The 26741-nt window shown below is 42.6% G+C and overlaps 2 long non-coding RNA genes across 2 annotated transcripts; both read left to right on the plus strand.

The window, feature by feature from the left end:
- Positions 1-2820: 2820 nt before the first annotated feature.
- Positions 2821-25285, plus strand: LOC103880435. Its single transcript, XR_001898177.3, has 2 exons — positions 2821-3042; positions 25139-25285. It is a non-coding gene; the product is annotated as an uncharacterized LOC103880435 (long non-coding RNA).
- LOC103880434 lies at positions 10959-15333 on the plus strand. The gene is made up of 3 exons (XR_004179780.1): positions 10959-11063; positions 12453-12542; positions 13851-15333. It is a non-coding gene; the product is annotated as an uncharacterized LOC103880434 (long non-coding RNA).
- Positions 25286-26741: the final 1456 nt, after the last annotated feature.

Consider the following 26741-nt stretch of genomic DNA (forward strand, 5'->3'; position numbering starts at 1 on the left):
AGGAGGGTCTCATATGTAAAGAAGTAAGAATATCACTCATATATTAAAAAAATATTTTAAGTTACCTACTAGGTTACAGGTACTGTGTAGGCAGCTAAATCCCCAGAGAGACCTGGGTCAACTTGGAAGTCAAGCAAGATGGATGTCCTGAACAGGAGCTGGAGAAACAGCTATTTTACAACGAAAATGGCCCCCAGCAGAAGGAAGAGCTTGGTCAAAAACCCAGAGATGACAGGAGCAAGGAATGCTTCATTTGAGGATCTGAAAGTAGCCCAGTGCTGTCAGAACTCAGAAACTAAGTGCTGGGGAGGATCAATAATAAAATAGATAATTAATAATGGAAGGACATCACCCTTAGCCCTGGTCTTCTGGCTAGAGTCTGCCATAGAGTTTATGGCAATGACTGAGATACCTCACTTCACATGGGATGTACAAGGGCAGAATGGTGAGGATGAGACACAAGGAAGGTTTGAGGCAATGCAGGATACACGTTAGTGCATTGAATACCACTTTGTAATGCACCACGAAGTGACATGGCAGACTGTTCCCGGGCTGCAAGGAGGGACTGCACACTGGGGCAGTTTCCGGGAGACAAGAAGAAGGAAGATTTATCTGCCCAGCTCTTTCTCCCATTTCCCATTGGTAAAGATTCACTGCTTTCAGGTCGTTTCCTCTGTCCCTGCAGTGGCCACTCAGAGAGTCATCTCTCTTCCCAGGATGCAGTATTGTGTGCCAGTCTGAAAGAGGAGGCAGAACCCAGCACACTAGGGTGAAGACCAAGAGATAGCAAGCAGGAGGCAGGCAAGGGTGTCTGCAGGGATATTCAAAGCCTGTGTGCTGGCTCGGGGGAGCATGGATTCCAGAGAGGAAGGGGAGGAGCATCGTCTTTATTGATTGCTATAGCACAGGCTGCTGGTGTTCACTCATGTGCCATTCTCCCTTCTTCTATTCAGCTAAACTATATTTCCCATAGCCCCACCTCTACCCATTGCATTTAAGTAGGAGCCTGTGACTGATTCTGGCCATGAACCATAAGCAAAAATGATGTATGCAGCATGTTCAGGGCTGGCCGGAATGCCTCCTGCAGTCTCTTCCACTGTCTTTTACTCTCTTGTCCTCCAAGGCTATAGAAGACAGCCTGGGGCCAGGCATGGTGGGTCATGCCTATAATCTCAACACTTTGGGAGACTGAGGCAGGAGGATCACCTGAGGTCAGTTCAAAGACCAGTCATGGTGAAACCCTGTCTATACTAAAAATCCAAAATTAGCCAGGCATGGTAGCACAAGCCTGTAATCTCAACTACTCAGGAGGCTGAGGCAGGAGAATCACTTGAACCCGGGAGGTTGCAGTGAGCCGAAATCGCACCACTGCACTCCAGCCTGGGCGATGAGCAAAATTTCATCTCAAAAAAAAAAAAAAAAAGAAGAAGAAGAAGAAGAAGACAGCCTGGGAGAGTCACAAGGTAGAAACCTAGCTCCTCAAGTCACCCCCTAGAAGACAGTCATTCTGAAGAGCTTCCCACTAGAAACACCCTCACTAGACTTTGAGTAAGTGAGTAATAAACTTAGATGGTCTTCAGGCGCTGAGCTAAGGGGTCGCTGGCTACATGAAATAACATCACTGTGTCCTAATGGATACCTGAGCCCATGATGCTCCACAGGTACTGTGCTAGGTTAGCCCAAGTCAACCTCACGACAACCCCAAAAGAGGGAATTAGTATCCCTATTTTACAAGTGAGTAAACGAGATTCAGAGAGATTGTTACTTGGCCAAGGTCACAGCAAGTGAAGGAGGAGTTTGGATACAAACCCAATCCTGGCTTTCTCTTTCCACTGAGTCATTCTGCTTGCTCCCCTGGAGTGGGGAGTGATGTGGGAAGAGAGAGGAGGAAGACACACATTCCTGGCTTTGAGTGGGCTAGCCCAACCCTGCGGGGGAGTCCAGACGCTGGTTTCATCCTCATTCCTGCTCCAGAAAAACACCAGAGTCAACTGCCAGAGAGAGAAACTCCGGAGAAATTAGTAGGAATGACTCGGTCACTCAGAGTCCCCTCTTTTATGCTTCGTGGGACAGAGTGATGGAGAAATTGGGAGGAGACTCATAATTAGCAATCACAGCGGTTAAATTAAAAAGAAAGAAAAAACACCACTTAACCAGTCAATGAAATTAGATAAAATTATCTGCTAGTATTTATACAAAGATCTAATGCTGCCCTCTACAATAAAGGCTCTATATGGCTTGCAAGATACAGTAAAATTAATTGTATATTGGGCTACCAGGCACTGTTAGAATGGTGTGTTTATTTAAGCAGTCCCAGAGCTTCAAACATTGAGTTGTAAAGGCCCAGTCGCAGTGAGGGGCTTGAGGAAGAGAAGCTCAGGTCCTTGCATTCTCCCTGGTGCCAAGTAACCACGAGCTTTTATGGTTGTATATTCTGTTGGGTGTTTTTCCTTTAATAGCCCTTCCTAACAACACCTGGCAGAGCCCTGACATGAATAGGTGTGATCTGTCTCTGAGTTTTTGCTCCATAGCAAGTCAGAAGGGAATTAGAAATGACTGTCTTTACTTAAAAACTGGATGAGGACAGTCTCTATATATAGGGATTCAGACTGGATAAAGGATGTCAGGTTCAAGTTCATTGAAGAAAAGACAAAAATGAGTTTGAGCAAGCTTGACTGGGAGAAATCAGGACACTGTGGCTCCCTGTTCACCAAAGGTAGTTCTGTTTGTTGCTAGGAAGCTGCTTCCCAGGCAGGGCTATGTTTTCCTGTCTCCCTGGCACCGAGGTGGGGTTGTGGAATGTCACCAATGGGATATGAGCAGAGGTCCCAGGTGACTCTTTCAGACCAAAGAACTTGAGAAGCAGAAGTGCCTGCAATCCCCTTCCTTTTTTCCTTCTGCTAGCTTCCTGTGGAAGAGCACAGTCACCTGGAATTTGCATGTTAAAGATCACAGTGCCACAAAATAAAAGGAGCCTGAATCCCCGAATCACCATCTGGAGACGAGCTAATGGCCAGTTAGGAAGATCTGTTTAGAATTAAAGTGAGTGTAAAGTAAACTTCTACTATGTTTATGCCATTATATTTTAAGGATTTTTTAAGAGCAGCTAGTATTAAACCAATACAGTAACATTAAGTCCTAAGATTGAGGAAGATTACCTTCTTTTTACATGCATTAATGTGTAGCAAATATATTGCTGCTTTCCCCTACTAAGCCCACTGGAAATGTTGTTAGTAGATTATAACAGTTTTTATCATTCTTTCTGTGGCCTCAGAACCCTTCTTAACATTGTAATTATTACTAATTTATTATGAGCTCCATGAAGATGTAACTGAGAATAATACCTATTCTGACACAACTGTGAATTTGTTGGGACAGGTGTTGACAAATCTCTCATGTAGCACATCATCAAAACAGGGCAACAGCTCAAAAATGTTGCTGAATGAGTGAATTAATTAATTAATTAAAGTATAGGTGTTCTGCAAAGATCTTATTCTGATATATTTGCAACCTTCCCTGGGTCAGAGAACTGCTAAAACATGGGAACTGATAATTATCAGAATAATTAAACTCAGGTATTAAGACCTCTAATGGACTTGATGGAGCCTTCCTAGAATGGTAGGTCTGTAGTCACTGATGATCTCTCACACTTTACTTTACCTTGCCTCTACAGAAAAAGCAATCCAAACTGTTCAGATCTACTTTGAGATCCAGTGTCAGAAGACATGAGGGGGAAATCCCCTCTATTGTTCGAGTGGTGTCTTGAATGTCATAGCTAGTTAGACTGTTTAACTAGAGTCCTCCAAGAATATATGTACACAGCAGTGCTGATGGTCATCCCTCTCCTTTGTAAAGCACCAATTGCAGTAGCTGGACTCTTGCATCCATAATCTCATTTGATTATTTTATCTATTTAAGTAAAGAAAACAAAAGGAAATACACCCATTTAACAGATGAAGGGAGAATCCCAGAGGGGATGTGACTTGATAACATCACAGAATATTAAAGACAAGCTCAAGTTCAGAGCCCCGGACTTTTTCATTTGTTCATTCAGCTAATATTCAATGAGTACTTATTGGTCAGGCACCTACTACCCCCTGGGTCTCACTTAATGCATCAAAATGTCATGCATCCACAGTACAGATGGATATTTCATCACACACTCTCATGTTTGGCATTTTATGAAGTAGAGTCCTTTCCCTTCCCTTTCTTCCTTTAACTAGTGGAAGGAAAACAAGCAAATTTGATCTGAGCCTTGATCCGCCCCTACTTTTTCTTACCGCAAAGAATACCATATGCTGAAAGGGTCTATCTAAGCACAATACTGTTACTATTGCAGGAGGCATTGAATAATTAAATAAATTTATCAGATTATTAGGAACAAAGTTATAGGAAGGATGTCACATGGGAAGAAAGCACTGAATCCCGCTTCTAGAAATATGCACAGTTTTGAATGTGCCTGGAAATAATGAAGAAGTGGTCTAAATTCAAGAACTGGACGGTCTTTGGCGGGCCCCCAAGAGTCTGGAAGTGTTCTCTCAGTGCCTTAGCCTAGTTCAGATTTACAATTTGAAAAATGCAGCTGTCAGTTCAGAGCCTACATCCATACACACCACAATCCAGCTTTTCTGGCTACAAGCTGTTGTGGCCTCTGAGATAAACATGGGACAATTCCACGTGGAACCGGCCACTTGGTCACTTCCCCTGACTTTAGGACACTCTGATTCAGATGCTGACTTACAGCCTAGACTATTCTCATCAACACAAGAAAGTAGGGAGCTGAGGATGTCCACTGGGGGCCATTCCTTCAAGCACTGTGAGACTCACAGAAGCACCAGTTCCTTGAGTGATCCCTAGAGGAATAGAAATTCTCCTGGAGGAAGCATGATGGCATTGTGAGTTGAAAGTTAACTGTCACAGAAAAATAAGAGTTTAGAGATCTTGGAGCCTATAATACCTTTAAAAAAAAAATCCTTAGAGAATTTTCTTTTACGGCTCTCCAAGATTGCTTATCCAACCTCGTTTTCCCCCCATACCCTGAAAGTACTCTTTATTCCCCTCCTCATAAACCCCTAACCATACCATTTTTATTCCTGCTTCCCCAACTTTGCATAAACTGTCTGAAAAGCATTTTTCCCATCTATCTGTCGAAGCAAGTCCTACCCAGCCTTCTAAGGCAGTTTCAACTTTGGCATAGAATCACTTCTTTCCTCTAAACTTCCTGTAACCTGGAGACAGGGGTCCACAGTACCGCATTCATTATCTCCCTGTGTTTATCATTGTTTTATGATTTTAAAAAAACACACACTCCTTCTCCAATAATGCCGCAAGTTCCTTTGGGAAGCATGGTCTTTGAATTTGCAGCCCACCTATGTGTAGCTTTTTTTTTTTTTGAGACAGTCTTGTTCTGTCACCCAGGCTGGAATGCAGTGGCCGGATCTCAGCTCATTGCAAGCTCTGCCTCCCGGGTTTACACCATTCTCCTGCCTCAGCCTCCCGAGTAGCTGGGATTACAGGCACCCGCCACCTCGTCTGGCTAGTTTTTTGTTTTTGTTTTTTTTGTGTGTTTTTTAGTAGAGATGGGGTTTCACTGTATTAGCCAGGATGGTCTCAATCTCCTGACCTTGTAATCCGCCCTTCTCGGCCTCCCAAAGTGCTGAGATTACAGGCTTGAGCCACCGCGCCTGGCCGTAGCCTCTTTCTAAGGACTTTGAAAAGTTATCAGGAGAGGAGAGGCTAATTTGCTTGCTTTCTCTTAGGCCACCCCATTCACAAGGATGTCACCATTATTAGTTCCCTGACCTATGTGCAGGGATGCCTGGGAGAATTGTATTGTGTGTTATCTTATCTCCTTTCTGAGATTATAAGCATTGTGCAAAACAGGCAATGTATCTTATAACCTTTGAGTACATAAACTAAATACTAAATTTTTAAAAAAATTAAATGTTGCTGTTTTTGCTGTTGTTTTTTGAGCAATGCATGTGGCCTGTGTCCTCACAGGCCTCTATTATAAGAGGCTATATTCTTAAGAGTTCATCCAAATTTTGGATTTAAGTGAGTTTGCCATCTGCTATGTATGGTTTTCAATACAAAACTTTTTGAGTATGGGACAATCTGTACAATTCTCCTAGGCATCCCTGCACACAGGTCACTAAAAATGGTGGTATCCTTGGAGACAGGGTGGCTTAAGAGAAAGCAAAGAAACTCAACCTTCTCCTTGTTCAGTAACTTTTGGAAGTCCTAAGGAAGAGGCTACACACAGGTGGGTACCAAATTCAAAGGCCAGGCTTCCCAAAGGAGCATGCAGGGCTATTGAGGAAGGAGCATAAATTATGGCAGTAGGTGGCATTTGTGCCTGCTGTATCCACCAACTTATAAAGGGACCTTAATCAATTGCCCCAGTCCTCTCACGCCTCAGGCTGGCTGAGGGCCAGGCAGACCTCCAACATGAAACCCAGCAAATGTGATCTGGGCCTTGCTCTGCCCCCACCTTTTTCCTCCGTCAAAGAGGATTCTGGTGCCAGCACCATATGTTGAAAGGGTCCAAGCACGATCCTATTACCATTGCAGGAGGCATTAAATAATTACATTAATTTACCTAAATATGGAAAAAAAATCTTTACAAATCAGGGACACTTGGCAGATTTTCCAGCTGCACATTTTTTTGCTTGGCACAGCACACTGTCCTGTTGGGTTCCCAATGCTACTTGGAGTGTTTCCTTTAATTGTGGGGCACATGCCTTCTCTTGTTCTGTTTAATTTTCTCGGAGCTGGTTCCACATTCCGGCTACAAACATATTATAGGGAAAAAAAATGCCCACAAAAGTATGGATTGTGCTTGAGTGTACCCTAAGGGAGAGTACATAAAAATAGTAATTTCTTGTATATGAAACCTTCCATCGGGCAGTCTTTCACTAGATTGCTTTGCAAAAAGTAAAAGGTTGAAGGGGTGGAAAGAGGGAAAAGGGCAAAGGAAGGAAAGAAATAAAACTGGGAGAGCAGAAAGGGGTTATACAGTGGAGTGCGAGTGAGCACACATTGGAATTCCATGTGTATGAGGATGGTGAAGTAGACTCGTGTTTGCTGGACTTGTAATGGAAAGCTCCACCAAAGAAAAGTCTGCATTTTCAGGGTCAACACTTGCTGTTAACTATCTCTGGTCAGTGTTTTCACTGCCAAGGCTTGTTGTATCTAAATCGCAGACCTCCTGCCATGAAATTTGAGGGCTGAAGTGCAGATAATATTCACGGAGACCCCACTTCCCTGACTCAGCATGTCCTCACAGGAAAGCCACAGAGAGTGACTGCCACCCACACAGCCCAACTTCAGAGGCCGAGGAAAGGGAGGCCCTGGCCTCTTACAAGTTCACCTGACCAGAGACTGCCTGGTATTCCCTTCCTTGGGATAAGGACTTATAGAGGATGCTTCTTAAATCCTCTGTGTCTTGTTTTTAGTCTACTGAAGACCAACATTAGTAGTAGTAGTAGTGTAGTAGTAGTAGTAGTAGTAGTAGTAGTAGTAGTAGTAGTAGTAGTAGTATTTTGTATTACAGAGCTTGGATGTCTCAGTAAGGTCAGGTTGCTGGATTACATTTCTAAGTACTTCCTCTTTATTTCTAGCCTTGCCTCATCATGGAGAGGTAGCAAGCAGTGAATGAGCATCATTCTGTGGCCTACACCTTGAGTCACTCAGTTCTAGACGCAGGGAGATGAGATTCAGCTAAACTGGCCCCTTCCAAGAAAGGGTGCCCAGGGACTTGCACTGACAGTGGGGGTAGATGATAACTGTCACATCACAGAGAAGAAGCAGCTGGGACCCCGGAGACGAACCTTCCCAGCTCCCAGAGTTTCCAGAGCATCCATTGAGCCTGCAAATAGCATTGGTGACTGGTGTTCTGCCATTGTCTCTGAGGTCTGTGGGCCAGGGTAGCTGGAAAGGGCTGAGCATTTTTTTCTAAGGCAGTGTGTCTTGCCTTGGTAATAATAGACAGATAAGACTTTAGTGAAAATATATTAGAGGAAGCAAAGAAGTGTGATTTTTTAAGTTCTTACTTCCCTTCCCAGAAATGGTACAGGCCCCATTCAGCAAAACTCTGTGCTAGTCTGAAGTCAAGGTCCAGCGAGGCCTCTGGCTGTAGACATGATAAAAGGCTTCATTTTCTGACTTAACCACGCTTCTGCTTATCTCCTCATCTCCAGCCCGTGGTGAACACTGTGACTTCTTCCTTTTCCTGTTGCTCATTCCTGCTGTGGCTTGATGACACATTCTGATCCATCCTGCAGCATCAGCATTGCTGTCTATAAGCTTGTGATATGGTTTGGCCCTGTCCCCACCCAAATCTCATCTTGAATCCTACTCCCATAATTCCCACGTGTTGTTGAGAGGGACCCGGTGGGAGATCATTTGAATCATGGGAGCGGTTTCCCCCATATTGTTCTTGTGGTAGCAAATAAGGCTCACAAGATCTGATGGTTTTATCAGGGGTTTCCTCTTTTGCATTCTCCTCATTTTCTTTTGCCGCCTCCATGTGAGAAGAGCTTTTTGCCTCCCGCCATGATTCTGAGGCCTCCCCAGCCACGTAGAACTGTAAGTCCAATTAAACCTCTTTTTCTTCCCAGTCTCAGGTATGTCTTTATCAACACTATGAAAACGGACTGATACTGCTTGTTAGAAATGCAGAACCTCAGGCCCTGCTCTTTCCTGGAACTATTCCCTCAGATTCCACGAGTTAACAGTATCCTCAAGGGATTTTTATATACATTAGAGTTTCAGACGCGCTGCTCTAGGAAGCTCTCGCAGTCCCCCATCACCTGCGTTTGGTGCTCCCTTCTGCCATGTGGGAGAGAATATATTCAAGCAGGACAACTGAAGAAAGTTGAATGATGGGACATCAGTAACTTAAAACAATAAGGCTCTTAAATCAGGGAGTTGCCACCACCCCTGACTCTGAGGGGTCAAAGACGAGAGGTCACTAGAATCCTGGAGGCTGTGCAAGGGAGCCCTCTGACGGCAACTGTGGCCTTCAGGGGAGGAAGAGGGGAATGTACACTTTCCCAGACCAGGGGAAATAGATACCCCATCTCTCCCTCATTTCCCTCTCTGTCTGTTGTGAATGTCTTTGTTATGGGTTGGAATGTGGCCCTTATACTGAAGTTCTAAGCCCCAGGACCTCAGAATGTGCCGTCATGTGGAAATAGGGTTGTTGCAGATGTAATTAGTCATGCTGGAGTAAAGCAGCTCGTTCATCCAGTATGAATGTTCTTGTGAAAAGAGGAGAGATGCAGAGACAGAAGCATAGGGACAGGACAGCCATGTGACCACAGAGGCAGAGACTGAAGTGAGGCATCTACAAGCCAAGGATTGCTAGAAACACGAAAAGCTGGAAGAGGAGAGGAGGGATTTTTCTGCAGCTTTCAAAGGGAGCGTGATCTTCCTGATACCTTGATCTTGGACTTTTGGCCTCCAGAACTGTGAGACAGTAAGTTTCTGTTGTTTTAAGCCACTTGGTTTGTGGTACTTTGTCAAGGTAGCACGAGCAAATGAAGATAGCTTTCCATTGGCCGAGTCCAATCAAAAGCCAGAGGAGAAAGAATCCTGCCGAAGTCATTCATAAAAGGGTGGGAAAAGTGGAGAATGAATCCATAGGAGAAAATAAGAAGTATCCAGCAGGTGGGGACTATGAGAATAGGTCAATGGAAAGTAGTAGTTTAAAAACTAAACAAAACTCTTTTTGTGAGAGTTACCAAACCCAGCTGCTGGTAACTCCCTTCCCTGGGTGTATAAAAGAAACCTGGCTGCTCCCTCCAGTATGTGAGCAGGAGGCACATGAACAAACCTGATGATCTCATTTAATCCCTTGATACAGCAATACCTGAAGCCTTCACCCTTGGGATCCACCACGGTTGATACAATAAAGTCCCTCTTTGACTTGAGCTATTGTCTCCAAACACCTAAATGCCAGAGAATGGTAATATATTTTACTTAATTTCATGGCTCTGAGAAACACAGGGATCCACACTAAGGTCTTTCTGGCCAATCTCAATATCCTCCCTGAGAGAAAGAAAGTGACACCTTTCAGACAGGAAATCTGTCTAGGATCCTGTCCCCATGAAAGGGAGTTTTTCATAAACAGAATATCCAGTTTCTTGCAGCTCTTTTTATGAAAAATCAGAAACAACCTAGGTGCCCAAAAAAAGGAGATTAGTCAAATGGATTTTCTACATCCATACAATGCAATTCTCTACAGGCAAAAATTATGACATGGAATGATTGTTTTCCAAATGTCCTCTGCAAGACCAAGGTTTCCTCAGAAACCTGCAGAGACAGAGTGGTGTAAGTACATACACTGAGCTACCAATATCATAATCCTGATTTCATTAGAGCATTTTTATTTTGACCTATTTTTATCTATTTTGCTTCCAAATAATATTTCCCTTAAATGAAGAGTTCCAGGTAATGCCCATAAGCATGTCCATTGGCTTGTAGGTGGCCATTATCTACCTTTTGCCCCACATGGGTAGCACTGGAGGAGAAATAGGGTGGAAAATTTCTGGGTTTGATGAAGAGCAGAAAAAGATTTGAGAATGATTTGGCAGACTGGTGACTCAGAGTTCATGTAAATCTAATTCACACGGATTAAGAGGCCAAGTACAGTGAGGAAAAGTCCCTGGACCAGGAGAAGGGAGAACTGGGTTCCTAGCCCCACTGTCCCAGCAGCAAGCAGTATGTGTGAGAAGGTCCCCTCTGTGCTTAAGTACAAAGCCGCCATCCACATGACCTCTCAAGCCTGCAAGGACACAAGCATGTTCTTTAGTACTATGGAAACCCTTATGTGATGTCAGAAAGAAATTTCCAAGGGTATCTACAGTCATGCAGTCTGCGTATCCATTCCTCACTTCAACTTCACTTATGTATTTCCAACTCCTTTTCTAAATATGAGCCAGACAGACACATTGAAATGGACTGTGACTAATACAATTTTAGTTCATCATCTCAACACTCTTAGGAAATAGATTTCATCATAACCGTTATTTTATAGAGGAAGAAACTGAAGCTCAGAGGGGGTAAGCAATTCGTCGAAGGTCACACAGCTGGTAAATGTCAAAACCAGGCTTTGAAGACCTGATGAACTTTTGGTCTTAATGAGTATGTACTATGGACCAAAATATACACAGAGACATCTTTTCAGGCTTCAAGTTTAACAAATTTGAGGATTTAAATAGCTATAGGTATAGATGATATTGAGGGAGGAGAGGGAATAGACAGCTTGTAACAATTTTCAGGGGGTGGTAGAGCTGGGAGAGGTAGTAGACTATGGAATCAAGCCTGCTCATTCCTCGTAGATCCAAAGCTCAGAGAGAGGGTATGACTTAACCAAGGTCATACAATTCTTTGGCATCCAATCCCCAAATAAAACCCAAAATTTTAAAGCCAAGATTAACTGCCCTTAACTCTATAGTTGATAACTTTACAATATTCCCTGAGAGGTACTTGCTGTACTTCTTGAGGTCTTGGAGAAGGTTTTTTTTTTATTTATTTAAAAAAAAAAAAACGCCTCTGAACTTCTGCTCAACCTAATGAACTCATCCAATTTACCAGACGTACAAAAGTGAAACGAATCTGACGCACAATCAGTTAATCCTTTATCTTCCTTGGCGGCAGCCTCGGAAACAGCGGGAGGACAATCCCCCAGCCTGCAGTGGTGTTACGGATCACAACGGAAGCATATTGTCATCAGATTAATTTTCCAACGCTCCTATCCTAACCTCAAAATCCTGAGAGAACGAGTGTCAAATACACTTAATAATTGCATAATTATGACATCTGTTACTCTCCAGCACCTCTTAGTGGAAAATTAACTGAAGAAATAGCAGGTTCAAAGATGTGTTAACACTCTGATAGCAGATTTAATTGAAATATGACGGGGGAGGATAATGGAGATTAAATTAAGCTCTCAGATAATCATCTGACACAAAGATAATTGAGCCAGTCTCTGCCACGTTGATGAACGCTTCAGAGATGCTGTGCAGGGTGGCATTTCGAGTATCTTATCCTTCAGGCAAAATGGAATTCTCCTCCCCACCCCCTTCTTCTCCCTCTCTTGTCATTCAACATTTGTATCCTCCAAATCAATAATGTGAACAGCAGCATAATTGGAAATAAAAGATGATCTGAAATCCACAGGAAATTAGGTTGAGGCGCGTGGAGGAAATACAGTTGCATTCTGGACACAAGGTGGCTTTTTATGGGATGTGCCCCTACTCTGCAGTTTCTCCAGGAGTGTTTTCCCAGTGTCTCTGTCCTCAGTAGAAAGAAGTGGCCATATGTGAGACTGGAAGGTGGCCCATAAACATGAGAATGGAGGAGTCAGTAGGAGGCTGCCTCTGCATTCCCTTACAACAATCACTTTGAGCTCTTTCTCCTCTTCGGGGGACCATTCTCTTGCTTTGTAGGGCAAGCCCAGGAAGCAGCGTGTGACAAAGAATGAGTACCCAGTGCTGGAGGGCATGGAGCAATCCATTGGCAGCTCTTGGTGGTGATGAGTGAGTGTCCTGCGGCAGGGTGTGGGGTGTCCTGGGAAGAGCAGTTGAAGGCAGGAAGTGCGAAAGCATTCTGGTTCCTGTCATGGCAAGGGTCTGCAGCCAACAGTCTGGGAGAGTCTTCTTGCATCTCTCTTCCTCCAACAAGGTAATGCCTCCCTGTCAAAGGGTCGTGAGTGGCAAACCAGCATAGAGAATAAGGTGGTGCCCTGAAAGGCAGTCTTCACTCCTCTCCCACTCCACCAGCGCTCCAACTACTCAGAGTTTCAGGTTCGGAATTTCATATTAATGGGGTTGATCTGCTTCGCTTAGGTGGAGTCAAAGGAATGTGGTCACATCTCCTTAAAGCAACTCCATCCCATTCCCACTGACTCTTCTCTTCCCTGGCATCACCCCGCCCATGAACACCATAAGAATTTCCTAGTCCTGATCTCTCTCTATGCTGTGACATAGCTAAGGGGACTCCCCTGGGGATGGAGGAGGCAATGATGCAAGTGCACCTGACTGGGGCCCTAGACATGACACGAGATGGAAAACATTTCCCCTCTCTGGTACAGCCATGGCTGAAGCCCAGAGTGCCTACTGGGCCTGAGATGAGGGGTTCTGGGCAAGCTGTGCATTCCAATGGTCACCACATCCTCTAGTTCAGATCCTGACCTTGGTGGTAAGTCCTTCAATGGACAGTGGAGCCCAACAACCAGGGCATTCCTTCCAAATTCTGCCAGAGAACCCACACTCAAAGTAGGTATCTTTTTTCCTGCAAAGTCTCCAAGGTACAATGCCCAGGACGTCAGGGTAGGGTCTGGCACCCAGAGCCTTATGTATGGCAAAGCTCTCCTTTCACCACCAGCCTTCTGTTTCAAACCTCTTCGAAAGTTAATTTAGGACACTCATTCTTCCTCCCTATTTTTGGGTTTGGAGTAAAGCCCAATATTCTGAAAGATTACAATAATGTTTAATTTGGGTGGAGAACAATGAGGCTCTCCATTCCATCTCTTCCCTCCTGGAAAAAATCCATAAATTCTATAAGTATGTTTCCCCAACTGATGGATATCGGCAATAAATTCCATGTCATCAGACCCCCAGTTAACCTGTGATGGCAAAGTTTGAAAGATGGTCTTGTCCCATCTCTCCTACTACTTTTATCCCAAATTGTTAATTTATTGAAGCATAAAAAAGCAAAGCATCTCATGAGAAAGGGACTTACGGGTTTGTTTTAATCATCCTCCTATAGTCAAGTAATATGGCACCAGAAATTGTCTTCAAAGAGAAGATTCCCGACTGTCTTCTGACCTCCCTTTTTATCTACAGGATGGGTGTGTGTGGCTCATAAATCAACTGGACCCACTTCCCTTTGTCTGTTTGTGTGCTGCCACTGACACTGGATTGCTATGAAGAAGAAATTTTGCCCAGAGGAAACTAGAAAACCTGAATGTGTACACAATGCTGACATATTTTGTTGCTTTCACCCCTCTTAAGAATTTCTACCATTCCTTTGAGAAGTTGATTTTTTTAAAACTGTGTATCATTTTGTCTTCTTGGGCAAATTGCACAATCAAAGATATGTTTCACCGAGTATGTAAATCCCTTTTACATATTTCAAAATAATATCTAATTAAAACATCAAGGTTATAGCTCATGAGGCTAGAGTGGACAGGGCTCCACCTCCTCCTTCAGCCTCTCAAAGTAACATTTAAAGTATGTCCTGTAATTAGGAGCAATTATAAATTCCAATTAAAAAGAAACCCGCATAACTCTGACTGTATTTTTCTTTGATGTTACTCGCTTTAATTTATGTGCTTGTTGCACCAAATTGTCTCCACTTCCTCAGATATGTTCTCAGACAGAAAAGGCTTCCAAAACTGCAAGAGAAAAGCAGATCAAATCTGAGAAAAGTACTGAGGTTCATTAAAAAGGGTTATTGCATCTATAACTTCTGGACTTGGTGTTCATTGATTAGAGATTAAACATCATCCTTTGTACTACTCAGATTGGGATTTTTAATTAGGATGTCATTATTACACAGATATACTGAATGCCAAATTGATTTTTGAGACCTTTTGAAATAATAGCACTACTTCTGCAAAATGAAAATCATAATAGATTATTGACTTCTTCAGGAGTTTTGATCCAAGGGTACCTCCCCAAAGTCAACATTTTCAATATTTTCAGTTTTATGCAAAGAGATGTTCATAATTAGGCTTATACTAAAAGTTTGTGCATATTGACTCTGTGTCATTAATGCCGATGGCATCACATTGATTACCCTTGAATTATAACAGCAGTGACATTGCTGGTTGCTGCATTGTTTACATACCATATAGCCTTTGTCTTTTGCTTTTGTTTAATTTAAAAACTGTTCATATTCAACATGAGTAGCATGCTTGATTCACAAGATCAGAGGTTCAACAACTTTCTCAATTCGTAGTGCCCTTAGTGGCTCAGTAATTTCTTCATAGTGCTCCTAGTTCAAAAGAATTACCCATCAGTTCCCTCTAGTAAGTAGTCAGGGCCAAACAAGTATGAGCGTCCAAAAAACTCAGTGAGCATTTTAAAAAATTACACAACATTTGTTAGAAAAAAAAATCTGTTTATTTTCTAATACTCACAATTACTAATGAGATGTCTGTGATGTGTCAAGTTTTAACATCAGATTGGACGCCATCACTATTTCTGTTCTACACTGATCTTCACATGGTTCTTGCTTTTTAACACAGCCTCTGAAAACCGAGCCTCACAAAGATAGACTATCTTATTTTATTTATTTATTTATTTATTTATTTATTTGAGATGGAGTCTCGCTGTGTCTCCCAGGCCGGAGTGCAGTGGCGCAATCTCAGCTCACAGCAGCCTCCACCTCCCGAGTACAAGGAATTCTCTGCCTCAGCCTTCTGAGTAGCTGAGATTACAGGCACCCACCACCACACCTGGCTAATTTTTGTATTTTTAGTAGAGACAGGGTTTCACCATGTTGGTCAGACTGGTCTTGAAGGCTAGTCTTGAACTCCTGACCTCATGATCCACCCACCTCGGCCTCCCAAAGTGCTGGGATTACAGGTGTGAGCCACTGCACCTGGCCTAAAGGTAGACTGTCATCCACAAAAATATACTGTGATCTAACGTTAAAAATAAATTAAAACCACCTCAAGCTAGTAGTTTGCACAGTGTCTGACAAATGTTACTGTGTTTTCCTCAAAAATTTAAAATATCAGACAGTTCCCATGTGAATTCACTGCAGCATCCTGGGTGTCTCGGTGCACAGTTTGGAAATTGCGGCACAAGAAGTAACGTTTCTTGATGTCATGAAATCTACCATGTCCATATCCATCTTTTCTGTGCCTAGCATGGGGACTAATGTACTCAATAGACATTGTTTAAAGAACGTTGCTTTTGGTTAACACTTTTCTAGTTGAGATTATCTTAATTCACAGCACTACAATTTGATAACATATATCCAATGTATACATAGTCACTCCCAATGCAGAAGGATATCTTTTCTTACATGCACTCAAAGAGCTTAGGTGGTGGAAATTGATGGAGTCATCTCTATTTGAAACATCTCATAGATATTTCTCTGTGAAGAAAGCTTTTATCCTGAAGATTCCTAGATTTTCTCTAAACTTAAGAAAATGCTTAGAAAGTTCCATCACCTGCTTGCTCCCTGATATGGTTTAGCTCTGTGCCTCCACCCAAATCTCATGTCAAGTTGTAATCCTTGCGTGTCAGAGGAGGGGCTTGGTGGGAGGTGACTGGATCATGGGGGCAGATTTCCCCCTTGCTATTCTCTTGATAGTAAGTGATTCTCACGAGATCTGATAGTTTAAAAGTGTGGCACTTCCCCCTTTGCGCTCTCTCTCTCTCTCTCTTGCTCTGCCATGGTAAGACGTGCCTTGCTTCTCCTTTGTCTTCTGCCATGATTGTAAATCTCCTGAGGCCTCCCCAGCCATGCAGAACTGTGAGTCAATTAAACCTCTTTTCTTCATAAGTTTCCCAGTCTCAGGTAGTTCTTTATAGCAGTGTGATAATGGACTAATACACTCCCTAAGACATTACAAACATACACAGAAGTAAGTGTATGAGCCAAAAATTGCTTGGACCACTTGATTTTATCCAGAGGTGGATGAAGGTGCATATGTCCAGAAACGGAAGCCTCCTTCCCTGCCCTTAACTTCCCTCTGAGCACAAAGGCCTTGGCCTGTTGCTGCCACATGGATACCGTGTATTTGAGTGAATCTGAAGAATCATATCCCACACAATGCAGCCTTGGCTAAAAATGAATATCCAGTGGTGTACATATACTCAATGATACAGAAACATAATGGAATAGTATTCAGTCTTAAAAAGGATACAGTCCTCATCCAGCTTGACATGAATGAATCTTGAAAACATGATGCTAAGTGAAAGAAGCCAAAACAAAAGGCCACATGTATGATCCTATTGGTCTGATGCATCTAGAACAGGCAAATTCATAGAGATGGAAAGCAGAATGGAAATTATCAGGAGCCGAGGGCAAGTGCATAGGGAGTTATTGTTTAATGGGTGCAGAATTTCTGTTAGGGATGATAATAATGTTCTGGAAATGGATAAGGGTGATGATTGCACAATTTTGTAAATGTCCTTACTACCACTGAATTTTACACTTAAAAATGCTTAAAATAGTAAACTTTATGTTACGTGTATTTTACCATTTTACCATGCACAGACACAAAATTTCCCAGCCTGGTGAATGAGATTTGCTTAAAAAGATGTCACCAATAAATAAAGTTGAGAAAAGTAAGACTGCCACAACTACCATATTGTGTAAGCCATGAAATGCCCAATTAGAACAGGCATTGACAAACTTTCTGTCAAAGAATCAGACAGTGAATATTCTAAGCTTTATAGACCGCAGGGTCTGTCTTGCATCCCATCAAGTCTGTCCTTGAGTCTGCAAAGTCACTGTAGAAAACATGTAAATGAAAAAGCGTGGTTGATTTCTCAGCAAATCTTTATTCATGGACACTGAATTTGAATTTCTTATAATTCTCACATATCGCAAAATATTGTTCTGTTTTAGACCTTTTTTCCTAATCACTTGAAAATGTCAATACTATTCTTAGCTCATGGCTCTTATAAAGTCAGACAGATTTGGCCTGTAGGCCATAACTTGCTGATCCCTGATCTAGAATCCCAAAGCAAGACTGAGACAATACCATACTAACAACATGTGGAATCTCTTCCAATATTAGAGATGGTTTTCCATGACAAGTGGGAAACGTCCTCCATGGAAAACCTGTTATCCAGTGTCTCAGCCAGCATGAGGCGTTCCACAATTGAGACAACCTGAAGTTGGTGCTCATTTTCCCTCTTGAAACTTGGCCCCACTATCCGATCAGGCCCCTAGGGCTAGCAGGATGCTCCATCGATCCAACCAGGGAGAAAATCCATTTGATTCACTACAGGATGCTAAGAATGCCTTTTAACATCTCTTACGGGATTGTTTTTTTACTGCAACAGACACTTCAAATAAAGTAAAAAGCATAAGAAAGAAAAAAAAAGAATGAAAGAAAAGAACAATGATTGTGTTAAAATTTATGGAAAGCATATTCTCAGGAAGGAAAATTTCCATTGCTACTAAAATAAAATGCTAGGCATAATTTAAAAAAAAAATAGTAATGGCATACTTTCTGGAAGGAAATTTGCAGGGAATGAGGCTAGGGGCTTCCCAACACTACTAAAATAAAATGATTCAGGCACGTACCTCATTGTATACATGACCAGATTCGTTGGATGAGTAGAATTTAATTCAACAAATTTTACTGAGCGTCCACTTTGAGTTAAACACTTGAGACACAAAGTTCCCTCGTGTTCATACTCTGAATATTCAATTCATATTGTGAATTCATGTGTTGGTTTGGAGGGGTGGCTGTTGAGAGAGGGTTGGTCGCAAGGTATAAATTCCAGATTTTCTAATTACAAAAACTTCGTTTCTATCATAGCTGTTCTTGCCTCCCAGAACCCTTAAACAAGAGGCATTTATTCTCATATCAACTGCTGCTATTTGAAAATAGAGCCCCTGGTCAGTGACTCTAATATCCCCCACTGGGCAAGGGACAGAGGGATGCAGTAGGGGGCCCTCTCTCTGTCCACGTGCCTGGAGTGCTCCTTCAAATGGCTCAGAGCTCCCTTTGAGATTCAAGGGCGGCTGACAGGTTGAGCGTCACAGGGCCTTGGCCAGGCTGTTTCCTTGAACTTGGCCTTCTTCTTCTAATTTTTAACATCTCTCCCTCTTTAGTTCTCAGATTCCTCCTCCCATTTTTGTGTTTGAAGTCTCTATATTAGCTTGTGGTGCCATTTCATCAATACATTAGGTAACAATTGGCTCTAAATAATTTAAATATTTGGTTACAACAAAGACGGCCACAGCCTGTATGTCCAGCTGAGCTCAGAAAGACCTTCCTTCATTAGTTCTAACTTTATTTCTCATAAAATAGGAGGCCATTTGAGTAAAATGATAGTGGAAAAATTTTTAAACAGAACCAGCAAATAAACATGGTCTTTATGAGTTGTAACTTAATCCCCAGCTGATGTCATGTTTCATGTTTCAATGCCAGAAAATGCCTGACATCTATATATCAGGCAGATTTATGGAGACTTCAGGGTAAGAGTTAAGAGGATCCCTTAAATAAGGATAGTGTGTTGGTCTGGGGGTAATTTGGAGCCGCTGTTATCCATAGATTGAAATGCACACATTTGGGTAAATTATAGGAATATGCCTTTTCACTTAATCTCTTTTTTATGTTCCAAAAGTCTTTAGATCTGGGAGGCGGATGCCTGGGGTTGGGGAGGCGGGGGGCGGGGAGAGAGAGAGAGAGAGAGAACAAGAGAGCACTCAAAATATGATTCTCTTTTGCCCCTATTTGGTCATTGATGTTTCTTTGGCAATACTAGAGAGAAAAGAAAAGATCCTGCATCGCAAACCTCAGAATCATAAACCGCACACAGGCTGTCACCCCCACCAAGCATCTCTTGGTTGCAATATGGTTGTGTTGGCTACAGGAGGTGACTAAGGATGTGGCACCCTGGTAGTTTCCTATCAAGAGATTCTTGTTAAATCTGCCTATGACAGCAGTGACTCCACAAGGATAGAGTTTTCCCAACATAAACCTCTCTTTATATTGTACAAGTTGAGAGCCAATTACCCCAGAAAAATGGTTTTGAAATAGCCCCAGAAAAAAAATGACTCGCTTAGTTTTGACATACATTGACTGTAGATTTGCACTCAAGTTTCTTATAGGTCTACTCTGGTGAATTAGCAAGAATAAATTACACTAGCTTGTGTAACCAACAGCCCCAAATTTCAGTGGCTTAACACAGTAAGGGTCTATCTGTTGCTTATATCATAGACCTACTGGATGTTCAGAAGGTGCACTTCTACATGGTGATTCAAATACCCAGTGTTGGTACAACTGGTGACTTTGTAGTCTATAAAGACTTGGAGTACTCTACACATGGTTCCACTTTACCTGCAGAAGATGCTGGAAAATGTGGCATAGCTCTGATCCCAGGAAGCTCAACTGGCTTCCAGCTTCCATTTTGATATGAAAACTACCGTGCTGCACTGCTGAGTAGCTTCTGGGATTGCCTCAGAGACTAAAAGAATTGAAATAATAAAACATCTTTTTCTTTTGACATTTATATCTCATTGACAATGGGTTTAATTTTCCTCAGCAGTCACACCTATCCTATGAGGGAGGCAAGGCAAGTATTGTTGTCTCTACTTTTACATGAGTCTCTGAGTGGGAGCAGGGACTTGCCTGTGCCCCAGGACCCAAAACGAATGGGACAGAGCTTGAATCAGAACCCAGGTATCCCTGTATTGGATTTGCGGTTTTTACTACTGTACTAACAGGATAGGAGTAGATGAAGTGGGGAACAGAGTGAGGAAGGAAAGGTGAGCTCCTCAACTGAGTTGGGAACTAGATGGTGTTGGAAGATTAGTTCTGGTTTTATCCAGGTGTTGGTAAGGACTTATAGGATGTTTGAGGGGTGAGACATTAAATTATTTCAGTTCTCTGCTTTGAGGCTAAATGCCAGCTTAATTCAGAGATCCAATCCCTGTATGTTTCCATACACTTTTGTTTTTAATTTCTCATCTTTCTTTCACTTCTTTTCTTTCATTTCTCTCTCTTGGAAATGAAAGCATCACTTTTTGCTGTGGTATGTGAATATAACAATATTAAACGGTTACAACAGTAGCCAAAGTACAAGAGGGAGAGCTCTTGTGACCTCCCATAAATGAAAGGTGACTCTGAAAGAATGAAAAACAGTTACAACAGAACTGGCATAATGGGAGGGTTAAGGTTAGGATCCTTGTGTGTGTTGATTTCCACAGCTGGCACAATCGTAATAGAATGTTTTCATCCTTCACACCACAGAAAGAGCAGAGCTCAAGCCTCTTTGCTCTGGGTATGCAGCTTCAAAGAAGTGTTGCAAGCCTTCATAATCATGATTTCAAAGAGGTTTGTGGAAATGTTTTATTAATTCTTATAAAGAAATCCTTTTTTCTTAATTTTTTCATTAACTTTAGACATTTACTTGCAATTACATTTGTTCAGTGAATACAATGACAGAAATTAATAATTCATAGCTTTTGTCAGGGAAAATTTTAAAAAAAAGGACAGTTGTTCAATCAAATACAACTTTAAATGCACAATCTTTATTTAAATAAGATTTAAAAAATAAATAATGGGGAATGTTATTGTACTTCCTAGAAACCTCTTCTTTTCCAAATTATATCTATGCTATACCCAGTGACATGAAATCTTGGGTTGTTCAGAGCACATCATTAAAATAACAGGTTCAGGTCTGATAATCTAAACGGTGGGAAACTCGACTCCAGCTCAGTATTTGTGGGACTGCCTGGATCTTCTGGGCCCTTGTGGTTGGTGGCAGAGAGTGAGAGCACGATAAAGTTGAAAGAAATCAAAAAGATTATGCCTTCTTGATAACCCCTCCTGTGACTACTGGGGAAATTAAGGTCCCCAGAGAGACAGTATATTAGTCCATGGTCGAACTACTATAAGGAACTACCTGAGACTGGGTAATTTACGAAGAAAGGAGGTTTAATTGACTCACAGTTCTGCAAGCTGCAGAGGAAGCATGGCTGGGGCAGCCTCAGGAAACTTACAAGCATCATGGAGGGGAGGAGGAAGAAGGCATATCCTACATGGCTGAGCAGGAGACAGCAAGTGAATGGGGAGGTGCTACACACTGTTAAACAACCAAATCTCGTGAGAACTCACTCACTCTCATGAGAACAGCAAGGGGGAAATCCGCCCCCATGATCTAATCACCTCCCACAAAGCCCCTCTTCCTACATTGAAGATTACAGGAGATTTGGGTAGGGACACAGAGCCAGACTGTATCAGACAGGGAGCCTTTTGAGTTCACACGGGAGTTAGTGGCACAAATGGGCCTGGCGTGTAGGTGTCCTGACCTCTCAGCCCAAGCTTTGTCTATCTGTGATGCTATCTTTATCATTCCACCAAGACCTGCCTAACAGTATCTGTGGATTGAGATTTGAGGTGTGCTAGGCAGACCAAACATTTCATCCCAACTGCCTAGCAACTTATCTGAAATTCTATCGTGTTTCCCTTGTTAAAATGCAAATATCTATCACTAGAAATCAATGTAGCTGGAAAAGAACAGTAGGAAATAAGGCCAAGGCCTGGCAGAAATAAGATTATATGTGGAGTGGTGACAAGCTCTGTAGTTAGGTCAAAAGACAGAGGATGAGATGAGGTCTCTAGGGCTTTCTTCTTCATCCTGCCTGTTCCAAAAAGAAAGAAAAAAAAGAAAAGAAAAGAAAGAAAGAAAAGAAAAGAAAGAAAGAAAGAGAGAAAGAAAAGTCAAAATTTTAAAAACTTTCAGGGAATTTCTAACTCATCAGTAACACTTGGAAGGGCAGTTTAACGTAATGGTTAAGAATGTCTCTAGGTTTTAATGAAAAAAAATAAAAAGAGGCCAGGCGCAGTGGCTCACGCCTATAATCCTAGCACACTGGGAGGCCGAGGTGGGTGAATCACGAGGTCAGGAGATGGAGACTGTCATGCGCATCTGTGTGAAGAGACCACCAAACAGGCTTTGTGTGAGCAACATGGCTGTTTATTTCACCTGGGTGCAGATGGGCTGAGTCCGAAAAAGGAGTCAGCAAAGGGAGATAAGGGAGGGGCTGTTTTATAAGATTTGGGTAGGTAAAGGAAAATTACAGTCAAATGGGGGTTGTTCTCTGGAGGGCAGGAGTGGGGGTTACAAGGTGCTCAGTGGGGGAGCTTTTTGAGCCAGGATGAGCCAGGAAAAGGAATTTCACAAGATAATATCATTGCTTAAGGCAAGGACCGGCAATTTTCACTTCTTTTGTGGTAGAAAGTCATCAGTTAAGGCGAGGCAGGGCATTTGCACTTCTTTTGTGATTCTTCAGTTACTTCAGGCCATCTGGGCCTATCCGTGCAAGTCACAGGGGATGCGATGGCTTGGCTTGGGGTCAGAGGCCTGACAGAGACTCTCCTGGCTAATACGGTGAAACTCCGTCTCTACTAAAAATACAAAAAAAAAAAAAAAAAAATTAGCTGGGTGTGGTGGTGGGCGCCTGTAGTCCCAGCTACTCAGGGGGCTGAGGCAGGAGAATGGCGTGAACCCGGGAGGCAGAGCTTGCAGTGAGCCGAGGTGGCGCCACTGCACTCCAGCCTGGGCGACAGAGCGAGACTCCGTCTCAAAAAAAAAAAGAAGATGAGATTTTATTCTGTTGCCCAGGCTGGAGTGGCATGATTATAGGTCACTGCAGCCTTCAACTCCTGGGTTCAAGCAATTCTGTCACCTCACCCTCCTTCCTGAGTAGCTAGAACCACAGGCATAAGACACCATATCTAGATAATTTTAAAAAAATTTTTTGTAGAGATGGGGATCTCACTATGTTGCACAGGCTGGTCTTGAACTCCTGGCCTCAAGTGATCCTTCTGCCTTGGCCTCCCAAAGTGCTAGGATTACAGGCACTCAGCTTAGGTTTGAATCTTGATTCAGTCAGCTAACAGTTCTGTGCTTTGGGGAAACCGTTACTAAGATCTCTGAGTCTTTATTTGTAAAACGAGGATGCATCAGTTAGCTATTGTACTATAACAAACTGCCCCAAAACTCAGAGTCTTAAAACAGCAGTTATTTATTCTCATGCATCTGAGGGTTGGCAGTGGAGGCTTTGCTTCTCACTGCAGTGTGTGGGTTAGTAGTGGTGAGTCTGCTGTAGGTGTCTCTCATCATCCTCCTGCAACCAGCAGACTAGTTGGTCCTTCTCAAGGTGACAGCAGAGCTGCAAAGAGGCAGGAAGAAATGTGGCCTTTGAAGGCCAGGGCTCAGAACTGGCACTGTGTACTTTTAATTATGTGTTGCTGGCCAAAAGCTAAAGTCAAGTCAAGAGATACGAAAGGAAGTTCTGCCCAAAATGAGGCTATGGCAAGAATGTGGATGAAGTGAGCAGTGAAGAATTGGGGCCTCAAATGTAATTTACCATGAAGAATAATAAAACTACTTTCTCATTGCATTGCCCTCACACTTAGTTTTGAAAGTGTGTAAAGTGCTTATGATTGGCTGTGCCCTCTCAGAGAGTAGTAGGATGCCTGGAGGTGGGCCCTTTACTGGGTGAGGCTGCAATGAAAAATCTGGGGCTAAGGATTTTCCTCTTTGATTTGGGCAGCTGTTAGAGGGGGTGTCTTCTGAAGGTGAGGAAATGTGCAGTCTTCCTGGATCCATCAATTTCCTGCTTCCAAGTACAGTATTGGTCCTCACCTCACACACCAAAGAAAACAAATGGATTTGATTAGCAAATACTTTCATCTACATCCTAATTGAAGTCTCTGGGACTTCCTTGTTTTGGAAAATCCCATTTTAATGCACAGCACGTCAGGTAGCCAAAAGAATTTCCTCTCTCATCAGCTACCCCGTCCCTCCCAAACCAGGGAGTTTATCCACCATTTTCTCACCAGCCCCCTCAGTCCGTTTCTAGATAGATGTATCTAGGCTGATGGCTGGAAGATTCTCCTGTAGTTTTGATTCATCCCATGAATCACTCAATCCCAATGCATTTACAACAGAGGCAAAGGACAGCCTTCAGTGCTGCCCCGTCCAGATGTCCTCGCTCTGTGGAGCTATCTACTCGCTGCCAGGACCCCTGAGATGCAAAGCCCACTCTCCCTGGTAGAGCCTGCTGCAGTGAAACTAAATTGCAGCTGAGAAGGTGACCACTTGGCCTTCTGAAAAATCTGACCAGTTGGCACACTGTTGTCTCCAAATGAGCCGGCAGGAAACGGGGTTTCCTAAAACTTGGTTTTAAAGCACTTAGAACAGGAAACCATTTCCCATGCATGTTAGATCTCTCTAATGACCGGCTAACTAGAAACAGGCTATCTTAATACTCTGCCCCGAGCCATTACAAATGGCTTTCTTTCCAGACTTCATTAGAATATTTACTGCGATTTGGATAGAAGACTTTTGACACAGCAGTCATAAAATTTACAGGGAACCATATTTTTGTTTTTTGTTTATTTTCCTTTTTTTTTTTTTTTCAGTCTAAGAAGAACTTGGAAGAAGTGAGGAAAGCCCTTGACTCCCCCAGCCACCAATTTCACTCATTAGTGGTCTTCATGTCTCATGACCTCTAGTTAAGAAAATAAACATCCCTGTGGTAGTCCAATAAATTGCCTTCAGAAAAAAAACAGCTTGATCTCTTTTTTGTCAACTCCTGCCTCTTTCAGAATTACAGCAAGAAAGAAAAAATTTGCAATGTGTGCACCTTCTACGTGTTAAGTTACTGAATCTTCAAAACCATCTTCTAAATGGGCATGATCGTTATCCCCATTTAGCCTCTGAGAAAATTGAGGCCAGAAGTCACCAAAAGCCACACAACTAGAGAGTGACAGAGCTAAGATTGGCATCCAAGTGACACTGAAACACAGCTCTCTCTGACCACCTTCACTGCTTGTACTTATCCTCACAGCAGATCCAGCCTGCACGCAGTAGCTACTCTATGAAAAAGAACTTTGGACCCACTTTCACATTGTCTTACATTTTCTGCATCTAATACCTTCATAAAAATGATTGATCAGAGCTCCAGCAAAACTGACGTTAAGTCTCCAATCAGAGAAAGGTCACTGTGGAACATTGATGTTGCACTGTTTGCAACACTGCAATATTCAGTAGATCTTGTAATTGCAGAGTGGTGGTGACATCAGCCATTAGGAAAATATAGCAGGGTAAACGAATATTTATATGAACATTGATGGGGGATATGGGAAGAGCCACTAATTTGACTGCATGGTCAGGGAGGGATTCTGATGAGGGTGCATTTGAGTGACATTCTGATGAGGGGGCATTCTGCGGTGGTGGGGAGTGGATGATGTGTTTGAAGAACAAGTGGCCCAAGCTGGGCGTGGTGGCTCATGTCTGTAATCCCAGCTCTTTGGGAGACCAAGGTGGGTGAATCACTTGAGGTCAGGAGTTAGATACCAGCCTGGCCAACATGGTGAAACCCCACCTCTACTGAAAATACAAAAACTAGTTGGGCATGGTGGCAGGCACCTGTAATCCCAGCTACTCGGGAGGCTGAGGCAGGAGAATCGCTTAAACCCAGGAGGTGGAGGTTGCAATGAGCTGAGATCACGCCACTGCACTCTAGCTTGGGTGACAGAATGAGGCTCCATCTCAAAAAAAAAAAAACTAAATAAAACCAAAACAAGTGGCCCTAAGTATCTCTGATGGTATTCATGTGGTCTGGTGTTGCACTGATAATTTTAGGTATTCAAAGGTTAGTCCCTGTGGTCTAAGGTTGCATTGATAATCTTCAGTATTCAAAGTTCAAAGTTCTCTATCTGCAGTATTAATGACCAGAAATCTGCATTCCTTCATCCCATAGTTTACCTGGTATCAGAAACATCTCCACTGAGTCTCATTTTGATGTCATGCCTTTGGTTTTTATTACAGGATGTATGAAAAATGTTTCTGTACTCTCAGTGAGGCTTTGTGGAATACACAGCCCTCTACTTACTTACTTACTAAAGTAAGTAATATAGAGCACACACCTATCATGTTTCTCCCTTTTTGCCTTGATTCCTAGGAAGCTCAAGGTTAAATTGAATGTTCAATTAAAACAAAAAAGTTAACGTTAGCCTTCAA

The sequence above is a fragment of the Papio anubis genome, chromosome 18 (assembly GCF_008728515.1).
Source record: "Papio anubis isolate 15944 chromosome 18, Panubis1.0, whole genome shotgun sequence".
In the NCBI taxonomy this organism is placed as follows: domain Eukaryota; kingdom Metazoa; phylum Chordata; class Mammalia; order Primates; family Cercopithecidae; genus Papio; species Papio anubis.